The sequence below is a fragment of the Pinus tabuliformis genome, chromosome 6, assembly GCF_031772625.1.
Source record: "Pinus tabuliformis cultivar Carrire ecotype Pingquan chromosome 6, CPIR1, whole genome shotgun sequence".
Taxonomy (NCBI): domain Eukaryota; kingdom Viridiplantae; phylum Streptophyta; class Pinopsida; order Pinales; family Pinaceae; genus Pinus; species Pinus tabuliformis.
Window position 1 is genome coordinate 1591696767 of NC_142292.1, and position 11682 is coordinate 1591708448.

The 11682-nt window shown below is 32.2% G+C and overlaps 1 pseudogene; it reads left to right on the top strand.

Moving 5' to 3' along the window:
* Positions 1-679: 679 nt before the first annotated feature.
* Positions 680-3281, top strand: LOC149264916 (delta-selinene synthase-like; annotated as a pseudogene).
* Positions 3282-11682: the final 8401 nt, after the last annotated feature.

Genomic DNA, 11682 nt, shown 5'->3' on the forward strand with positions numbered 1-11682 from the left:
AATAAAACCCCACATAAAATTTAAGATTAAAAACTCCAGATATCAATATATAAGCATTGTCATTGTCATTGTCATTTCATTCTATTATATAATATAATTGACTTACTTTATTTTATAGCATCATATTACATCACTAAATTCATAAGCCATGAATCTCTACACATGCAAAATCTAAGATTGAAAACAACAGATATCAATATTTCAGCCACTTATACATATGTACGCGGGGACGTACATATATTTACAGATGGAAAATATATCCATCGTATTGTCAAATGCCAAAGTTCGATCTCTTTCTTACGTACGCATCGTAGATTGTTGAAATCCAACTCGAAAATTTGTGGCTAATAGTCGACATTAAATAGATTTTGTTAAATATATAACAGACAAGGAATGGAATCATTGTTAAATATATTTTAAACAGGGAATTATCTTATAAATTCCCATATAATTATAATATAACAGACATAGACCTAAAATCTTCCTTAGAGATATGTTTTACTATTTAAAATTTTAAAATTATTTTATACTTTAAACCATTTATTCTCATTGTCAATAGCTTTATTGGACAAAAGAATCCTGTACCTAAACCAAAGAAATCAAGTATGCAAAGTCTCACGAAATGAAATATAAATAGGTCAGCAAAGACAGCGAAACGTTATACAGAAAGCAAGTGCTAATGCCTCTGGTTTCTTTAACGCCGTTGGTTTCCAGATGGGGCATCCACAAATCGTTGATCCACTCCACAAATGATCGATTGGCTTTCTGTCAACAACTTTCAAACATTGGAATGCTAGTGCCACAGAAATCTGTGGCGCCAATAATCAGAAGCATGAACACTGATGCACAAAGACGGACATTTAATCATCATTCCAACGTGTGGGACGATGATGTCATACATTCTCTCTCAACGTCATACGCGGTATTTATCTTAATCTCAGTATATATCTTCTACATATTCCCTTGTGTTCATTTAGAATTGATCGTTAAAATCCATGATTCATCAATCTCTGCAAGATAACTTTGTATTTCATTGAAATACGCCGTGAGCAGGCACCTACATATCGTGAACGAGGAGAAACGCTTGTTGAAGATATCAAACACCGATTTTTGAGTGACATGAAAGATCGCTGTAGTGATGGTTGATAATATCGAATGTCTGGGAATTGATAGACATTTTCAACCTGAAATAAAATTAGCCATGGATTACGTTTACAGGTTAATCATTATGCATGAATTTGATTTACCATTTATAGGATTCGGTGATTGCATGCACTTCTAGATTAGAAATACTCGTTGGTTGATCATTAAAACCTGATTCCTTGACGATGAGTAGCTGTTGGAACGAAAGGGGCATCGGGCTGGGATCAAGAGATTCCCTCATCAAAACTCTCATCTCTACATCTTTGGCATTTCGGGCACTCCGAATTCATCGATATAACGTCTCTTCAGGTCAGAGAGATTAAAATATACCCTTGATGTCGGTTCAGTTAAATAAAAATATGTAATACTTTAGTTCTCATAGAATATCATGCATTCATGAAACAGATGTTTTAGAGAATTTTAAAGATGAAAACGGGCAGTTCTTCTGCAATTCCAGTTGTGAAGAAGGAAGAGGTGATGAACAAGTGAGAAGCATGTTGTCATTATTCCGAGCTTCAAACATTTCGTTTCCCGGAGAAAAAGTCATGGAGGACGCAAAGACATTCACAACACAGTATCTAAGCCAACTTTTAAAAGGACAGACTGGTAAGCTGCAATCACTTTTTCCTGCTTCCTTTATTATATGCAAACTCTTCGCATCTGCATTTTATTTATTTATTTTGTATGTTATACCCTTCTAGCATCGGCACGAGACTGATTTAATTACTGTTTTCCAGGTGAAATATGCATTGGAATTTCCATGGCATTGCAGTGTGCCTAGATGGGAGGCTAGGAACTTTATCGAAATATATGAACAAAACTATTCATGGCTCAAGTACTAACCTTGTCCATAAGATTTGATCAGTTTCAATGAATCCTGAATTTCAACAAGTGTTTTCCATACACTAATATATGTTCACCATGTATTCTTTCAGGTCTAGTATGAACCAGAAAATTTTAGAGCTGGCGAAATTGGACTTCAATATTCTGCAATGCGCGCATAAGAAAGAGATGCAACTTATCTCCAGGTGCACTGGGATTTGAGATTATGTATCTCATCATTATGTAGAGATTGATTGCCTGCCTACTTAGGGACATGACCGTGTGCAATATAATATAGGTGGTGGACCAAATCAATGAGAAGGTGAAGTTGAATTGGCCGCTATCCATTCATTTGTTGTAATTTCTGCGCCAGTGACATTGTGGGATAGCAAAAAGCTTTTATATTTTTAATAAACATCTTGTATTATAATTTATTTACAGATGGGATAGTTATTATTCGAGTTCTTCATGAATACATCCAATGAATGGACTGCTGAAGTGGAAAAAATGCAAGGGCGGGATATGGCAGCGTACATACAAAAAAATGGCGTATGTATTATTTATAATTATTATAGACAACTACGCAAAACATACTTGTAGTTTTTTTCTATTAAAAAGGTTGTTATGATTATGTTGCCTTCATTTTTAGTGGGAGCGATGCCTCGAGTCTTATCTGCAAGAAGCGGAATGGATGGCGGCTGGACATATCCCCTCGTTTAATGAGTACTATAAGAATGGCCTCGCTAGCTCCGGGATGTGTGTGTTAAATTTGATTCCGCTTCTGTTAATGGGCCAAATTCTACCAGACGACATTCTGAAGGAAATATTCTATCCATCCAAGATCCATGATCTCTTAGAATTAACGGTCCGAATCAAGGACGACATTACAGATTTTGAGGTATTTAACATTCAAATTAAGCTATATTTTAAACATGATGAGATTAGCATTTGTTTTAACATTTTCCACTATGTGTGTGTGTGAAGCAATAGAAGGAACGCGGTGAGTTAGCTTCAAGTTTAGAGTGTTATCTTAAAGACAATCCGGAATGTACCCGTGAAGATGCTTTAAATCATATGAAAGGCATCCTGGATCTTTCTGTCAGCCAACTGAATTGGGAATTTCTAAAGCATGACAACGTACCTCCGTGTTGCAAAAGATTTACTTTCAATGTTGCACGAGGCATGCACTTCCTCTACAAATACAAAGATTTCGTATCCATTTCTGAGAAAGAGGTAAAGGACCAAATATTCAAAGTTCTTATGGAGCCAGTGCAGCTCTAAATATTATGGTCATGGCGCATAGCCTTATCAATTTGCGCAGAGGGGTTTATATTTGATCGTCTTTTATTTGCCACCGCTATACACTAAATGTCGTTCAAAATATTCCATGTCTTTTGGTGGGCAGTCGTAATATATTTCTAATATCGTAAACCATTTAAAACCTTCTCACAATGGACAGCGGCCATTTCGATTTCACCTTCTCACTCTGTCCGTGAAGATTTTGAATGGATAGCGGCCAATTCGACAATGAATAGAAACCTTTTTATTTTGTAAAAAATAATTTATCACCGCAATGCTGTGATGGTTTTCTTTTTGGGCATTATTTTGAGATTCGGTAGAGATTTATTTTTATATATTTGTATAACTATTCCATGGAGTTTTGGATGGATAGATGGGGTCTTCAGTTAAGATATTTGGACACTTTTTAATGTGAAGTTTTTAGTTCAATTTCTCCCTTCAGAGCGATATATTAGAAATGATGAAGATATAGTTCTATCAAATTTAAAAAAAAATATTTGTACAATTAGTTTATATAATTTAAATTTATTTATGCATTTTAAAGGCTTAAACATTACTATTATTTTGTGGGAAAAGAAAAACGGAAAATAACTAAAAATTAAATATCATTATTAATATTTATTATTATAATTTTTTCATTTATATGTCATAAATTTCAATAAAATTTTCAATCTTTTCATTATAATTTAGTCATATTATTTATCTATACCAAATTGGAAAATGCACATAATTATTAGCACAACGACATTAGTAAATGTGGTTGAGATAGGTTGAAAGCATCATTTTCCATTATTTATATGCCAATCAGCTTTTGTAAAGCATTGGCCTTATTAGATCCTAATCAAGAAACTGCTCCATATATTGAAGGATGTTAAATGTGTTTGATAATATCTTAAAGGAGAAGATCTACCACATTCTATAAATATATAATCTCATAAAAAGGTAAACATAGGATCAACTATTGGTGAATAATTTTGTAATATTTTTCATGATTCCTCAATGGAGTGGTATTTTTTTTTTCTGTTTTACAATCTAATAAAAGTTATAATAAAAAAAAAAAAATGGACTTTTTTTAGAAGTAAATATTGAAATAAAACTTTGAATACTTATGGTGTGAAACTATTATGAAGTTTTTAATATTGTAAATACATCATTGGGCCGAGAGGCCCTTTACAGCTCAGTATAGGGGTAGATCTCACATAAAAATGCAAACATAAATGTAAACGTAAACGTAAACGTAAATGAAAATGAAAACGAAAACGTAAACAGAAATGTAAATGTAAATGTAAAGATTTAACAGGTAATGTTTAACATTGAACATTTTTAATGTAATTTCGGCCCTATTTAGAAATCAATCTAATTATTATTATTTATAAACGTGATATAAATTTAAAATATAAAGAGGTTTATGAATACTAAAAAATAGGTATGGTAAATAAATTAAAATATAAATAAACTCGAGGTATGGTAAATAAATAAAACCTCTTGTTATATTTACTCAAAAGGTATGGTAAATAAATAAAAATATAAATAAACTTTTTTTTATATTTAGTCCATAAACCTCTTAATTCTTAAGAAGACTAAAAAAAAGAGATTTTATTTAGGTGAAGTCTATGGGCCAAATACCATTTTAATACCATGAGCTAAATACCATGGGCCAAATACCATATTTATAAAAGAGATATGGTAAATTAGTAAAAATATAAATAAAAGAGAGGTACGGTAAATAAATAAAACATTTTTATTTATTTATTCCATAATTCACTTTATATTTACTAACACTCAAAAATGAGGTTTTATTTACATGAATTCTATGTGCCAAATACCATGGGCCAAATTATTATTAATACCATGCAAAAAAATATTATTAACTCTAATATTTATATTAATAAAAATAAAAATAAAGATGGCACATGGTATTGACCCATGGTATTAAGAACCAATGGTATTGACCCATGGCATTCATGTGGAATGTAGTCTATTTGAAGGGGGGAATTAAACCAGCAGAGATCCATCTTTACTCTGGATCTACTAAGCACCTAGAAGGATCAGATATCTTGATATGCAAACTAGCATAAAGCGAAAAAAGATTTGATCCCTCTGAGTATTTGGTAAATCTAGAATAAAGATAAATCTATACTGATATAATGATTAACTAAAACATTAATTAAAATAATACAAAAAACCAATCTATTTATATAAATAAATAATAAAATAAATAAGTTTTAACTATTAGTTTTATATAATAATAAGATTTTATTTAATAAAAAAATAAGAATCAATGTTTATATTCAATTCACAACACAACCTACAACATATACATCAATAGTTATATTTTCAATTTGAATATAAAACCAATATACGAAATAACATGCATATTTACGGATAATACAAAAAAAATTCTAATATACTTATTCAACAAACCTTAAAATTAAAACAACATAAATATAAAATAAATATTATAATTTTTATTTTTATTTTCTATTTTCCTTATAGGCGATGTATCACTATTTCCAAATTGAATAGGGCATTGTAATGATAGATGGTTTATTTCCAATAATGGTAAAATGATCTACCACCAGGTCAAATTTGAACTAAGGATTTCAATCAATATCAAATAAAGATTATTAAAACCACTCTGCAATATATCCTTGTATGGTATAGTCTTAGAAGAATGGTTTTGTAGGTTGCCAATGGTTTTTACGTTCATCGCTGAAGAGTATTATGATAATAAAATTGAATTTTGCTCAAGCTATATTTTATTTTTTCATCAGATATTTTATCCTTAAAAAATTATTTTTTTATCAAATATTTTACACTTAAAAAATATTTTAAAAAACTATTTTTGCTAACGTTAAACTAGGTAAAATTATAAAAGAATATAATTGTTGTTTAAGTTAGGTAAAATTATAAAAGAATATAATTGTTATTTAAACTGAGTAAAATTATAAAAAATATAATTGTTATTTTCAAGAGCTTAAATATGATATACAATTTCTAAAAGATTTAGATCAATGAATCTTAGTGGCTGATGCAATCTGTGCTTGGAACCATGTACCATAACTGAATTGTAAACATTATGTAAGAAATCGCGCCGATTCCAGATTTCAAGTAGTCATTGCAATATTTTCTCAACCACCGACTGTATGGCAGTTTCTTCAACCGGACTTTTGGCCCCCACAACTTCACTACGGCCTAAGAACATTTACCACTGCATACCAACGAGAATGGTGGGAGCATGTAATTGAAACCGTACAACAGACGGTTGTTGGGATCAAAATGCATAGAATCCTGTGTCAAAAGTAATTGAAAATCAACGGCTATATTTTATATATTATATTTTAATAAATTGAAGATAGGAGAAGGAAAAAGAAACTGAAAAACTATTTACGTATTTTATATTATTTATTGGATCATATATGTATTAATAAAATATATTATTAGATTATTAAATTTTGGTTATTTATATTTTAAAATTTTAAAATTACTCACACCACCCAATTTAATGTAGAGCATATTTTTAATATAATAAAAATTTGAAATTCTTCAAACCTAATTTTATTATAGACCATGCTTTAGCATAATTAATGATGAATAAATAAAAATAAATGAAAAAAAAATATCATTGTTAGAGATGGAAAGTACTAACTAATAAATAAAAATAAATAAATAAAAACTTAATAAAGAAAAATATAAAATTATTAAAGGAGGATGGAAAGTGCTTTTGAGGAGACCTTACCCTAGATCAGGGAAAATTTGTAAAAAACCGAGGCTAGGATTGCTCTTTGGTAGATATGTCTCTGCAAGTGAATTAATCAATTTTTGTTTAAATCCTTTAGATTTATTGAGAGTTATCTTGCTCTTAACCGCAGACATGGAAGGGACTAGAAGTCCACTTAAAAAGTCTAGAGGGGTGTAAGACGTCTCGAGGGGTGTGAGATCTTTCTGACTTATGGAAACATTTACACTAATAAGTGGGCCAATAATTTACACTAATTAATGGGACAATGACATTTCAGGGGATTTTACACACCATGATTTTAGGGATGTTGAGGTGAATAAATTTAAAGTGTAAAGATAAGGGAAAATATTAATTACTATGAGTTTTGTTTATTTGTTTGACTTTTTTTTGTATTTTGTATAACATAAAGAAGTGAATAAACCTAAGTGCGAAGATGAAGAAAAATATTAAGTACCATGAAGCAATTTAATGATTGGTTTTTTGTGTTTCAATTTGTGAATAATATGATATTCAATGGATATGATTAAAAATAGTAAAACAACTATTAAATTAGTGCATGATGTTTAAATTAGTGCATGATGTTTAATATTTTTTAAAAAGTAGGTGTCAATGTTAGAATAGCGGATCTTCATCTAGACACATTTTAAATGTAAAAAGGAACAAGATACATTCAATTGATTATACATTTATTCGATAAGGAGAGGTAAGTAATGCACCCAAGATACATTCTATTTGATTATACATTTATTCGATAAGGAGAGGTAAGTAATGCACCCATTAATCCCTTGTGTGTTGGAATTGACAAGATTTACCACAAAGTTTTCACCCCTTTAGGATGTAGGTTGTGGAGTTTACAATGACGTTAATTGTGGGGAATTATTTTAATATGAAAGAATTGGCAGGCACTAGGGAACTGGGTTTTTGGGGAGTGATAGGAAAGAGAAGTTGATTTGCTCAATGAAGTGGAAAAAAGTGATCAACTATTAGGAGGGGGTATCAAGATGAAAATCAATGAATATTTAAGAGTTGAGAACTAAGAAGGTGTTGGATTATATCAATAAAAATTTAGTAAGGTGACACTTTAGGCTATCCCTAATGAAACACTCAATCACACTTTAGGCTATCCTTAATGAAACACGAGCTAATAGGGTGTCATTTGGATATTTCACTAGGTTATTGGCCAAAATTTTACTTATTGTTGAAGGTGATTTGTCTTTCATTTTTCTTAATTTCTAAATAAGATGTAGTGAAAACATTAAGTGATTGATTGTTCCATGGAATTTTATGCTCAACTTGAGATAATCGCATCCCTATTTTGACTTGAATCCAAAAGTAATTAGGACTTACCCAATCTAGTTTAATCTTCCAAAGTTTCCTTTAGAAGTTTGGAATGATAAGTTTTTGTAGAACTTAGGGTATTATTTGGGAAGTTTGTCATGGTGGATCCATCCTACAAATATTCAGTGTATAGGATAGTGGCAAAGATTCTAGTTAGTATTGATCTACTAGAGAGTTTGGTTGAACTTATTGATGTGGAAGTAGGGTTTGGGAGTCTACACATATGTTTGGAGTACAGTAATATATATTCTATATGTATGAATTATCATCATGTTGTCGATGTGGTCAAAGGTTTTCCTAATCCTAGTGTATGGAAACACCTTCTCCAATTTGAGCATTTGTCATAAAGGATGGGACTTAGCTAAACAATGGATGTTCAGTGGTTTTTCTTCCTTCATAATGAGTAGGTAGATGGTAGATCATAGATGTGGAGGAAAAGAACTAGAAATTCATTCCATAGAGGAATCTTATTTGAAAAACTCATAGGTAAATAAAATAATTTTGTTTCATGGTGTATGGAGATTATTTGATTGGAAAATTTAGATACATTTGATTAGATTTTGGTGATGAAATTACTTAGTTTCTTCATCGATTCAACAACCACAAGAAGAATGTGAATATTATTTAGGAGCATTCAAATGGTGAATGTGAACTAGTGTGTGGATTTAAGAATCTAGCTCAATATGAATTTTAGCATTTCTCCAAAATCTATAAGGAGCATGAAGAGAAGTATGTTCATATTTTCCTCATTTGATCTTGTACAAAGATAATTCAAATTTGTTTAGTTAGTGTAGCAACCCTGGTAAAAAATTGATATAATAAAGTTAATAGAGGAAAGAATAATAACCAAGGTCACGGGACAAGTATTTCAAGATGAATATTGGGCAAAAAATCCTAGTGTGGGTGTTAATCTGGTTTATTATGGCTAAGGAAATTGGCAAAGGCAATGAAAAAGGCTTTGAAAAGGAAAGAGACATTAATTGGAATTTTATTTATGAATATAATTGAAATTGGGAGAAAAGGAAGGTGAAAGGTCATAGGTTCCATGTGAGGAGGAAAATTAAGGAAAATAATGGAAATTAAAGAAAATAGAGGCCTCATTGATAAAAAAGGCTTCTAAGTATCAATTCACAACCTTTTGTTAGTTCAATTTTGGAGCTCTCTCTGTTCTCTCTACTCTCTCAAACTCTTGGGTACTTAGAGTATTCTTGGAGCACTCTAGCATTGGGGGGAAGAAGGTAAAAGAAGTACAAGAAAGAAAGATGAAGCAAGCATCAAGCAAGGAAGAACGGGAATCAAGTGACTGTAGTGGAGTTACTTGTAGGTATTGAGTTGCATGCATGATTTCCTTACTAGTTTTGGGATGCATGGTACATTCATGTGTGTTTTTGGACCTCTTCCTCTCAATGGCATGGGTCTTGTTAGGTGCGATAGTGGTTTTTATCCTTGCCTTGCCATTTTCGGATAACCATGGTGAGATGGGATTCTCTTGTCTTGGTTGAGTTGGATTGACGGATGAATTAAAATATGAGTGGGGTGGTCTAAGGATTAATCAGAAGGCCTAGGAATCCCTTGGTGGGACATACGGTAAAGTCTAGTTGTGAATGCCCTTAATTATGCCTTGGAATACGTTGATTGGTAATGGAGGGATACATGGTAAATCTTAGAGGGTGGAGACCTTGTAGGCCTAGGAATACCTTGATAGGTAATGGCAGGATACATAATAAATCCGAGAGGTGGAGACAAACAAATTCCTCATGGTTTAGGTGGAGAGATCTGGAGGCATCCATGTTTGTTTAGGGCCTTGTGATCTGGTGGTATTGTGGTAAAGTCTTGTTGTATTGATGAGCGTTTTCGGCCTAAGAATCCCTTGGTGGATATACGGTAAAGCCCAAGGAATCCTTGATTAGTTTTGTTGTGAGTCCCACATCCATGCTTGGAATATGGCACAAGGCTGATTGACCGAAACAAAGATTTGGTTTAGCCGAATCTATGGTTGGGCGGTTCATGGAAGTCCCTAACTTGGTTGTCTTATGCATACATTAATAAGAATTCTTTTTCCTTTGGTATTTCATGTGTAAATGTACTTGTTAATATGTGGGTTTTATGGTTGTTCTACTATTGTTATTATGTTGGTTATATGCTCATTATAAGCATGGTTCATGACAAACTTTAGTTATGGCTCTCATCATGATTTGATTAGTACATCAAATGTGAATGTATATATGGCCTAATAGATTATAATGCAACTATTATGATAAGGCATCAATTATTTTGGACAATTCCTAGATAAGTATGAGACCTGTATGCTCAGATCTGTGGTTATGTCCTACAGATTACATGTTTATGATATGTTTGACAAAATGTATGTCATGGACAGTAGGGGTTAGGTCAAGTTCTTATACCAATTTTTTCATTATTAGATTTAATTCATTGTTATTTATCATTTTTGGAAGTTTCATGAAGTTCTCGACAAAGGCCTAAGACTTAGCCTTGAAAAGGTGGCACAAAATCTAGGGTCACTATCTCAGAATAGTCTGAAGAAGGCCACAGTCGCATGCATGTCTTGTTTTGCGAGACAATAAAGGGTGTCAGTCACATGAATGGCTTTTCTTGGGACTGATTAGGGGTCTATCTTAGCTAATTGACAAGTTTTCTTAGGGGTTGGGCACCTGGAAGGGTTGGTTGTCTCCTGAAGGTTTTGTAGCTCCTAAGAAGGTTCATATTGGTTTTGTTTTATCGGTTCCACTTCCTTAACTGTACATGGGGAGTTGAATCACAAAATAGTAACTCTTTGTCACATGTTTACCCCAGAGGACCAACTAGCTTGGGTAAATGTGGGAGGAGGGTGTTACAAAGAGGTATCAAAGCATGGTTCATCCCTTAGACTGGATGGGCGGAATGCGGTGGTCACGCACACATGTTGGTTTCATATGTGTTCATTATTCTTGTGGTATGTGTGCTTGTTGTGTATGAATGGTGGTGCTCGTTATTTCAGTTGCGTCACCATGTGAAATTTGATGGTATTGTTGTTAGATATGGTTGTCATATGTGTATGTTGGTTATGCACTTGTTATGCATGTCAATATCTATATGTCATTATGCATACATTGACATGGTTATAGTTATCGTGCCTCAGGTCATTGTATGTGGTTGGTATAGTCATGCATGGTAACTAGATGATGGTTGGAATTAAGTTTATGTACTGATATGATTATGTTTACACATGTATTGCACTAATCTGGTTGATCTTCCAGATGAGAAATCCTCCCTCGAACTATACTGACGTATGTTGATTATGTTATGTTTTGGTTTAAGTTGCCATGGTATAATTGCAG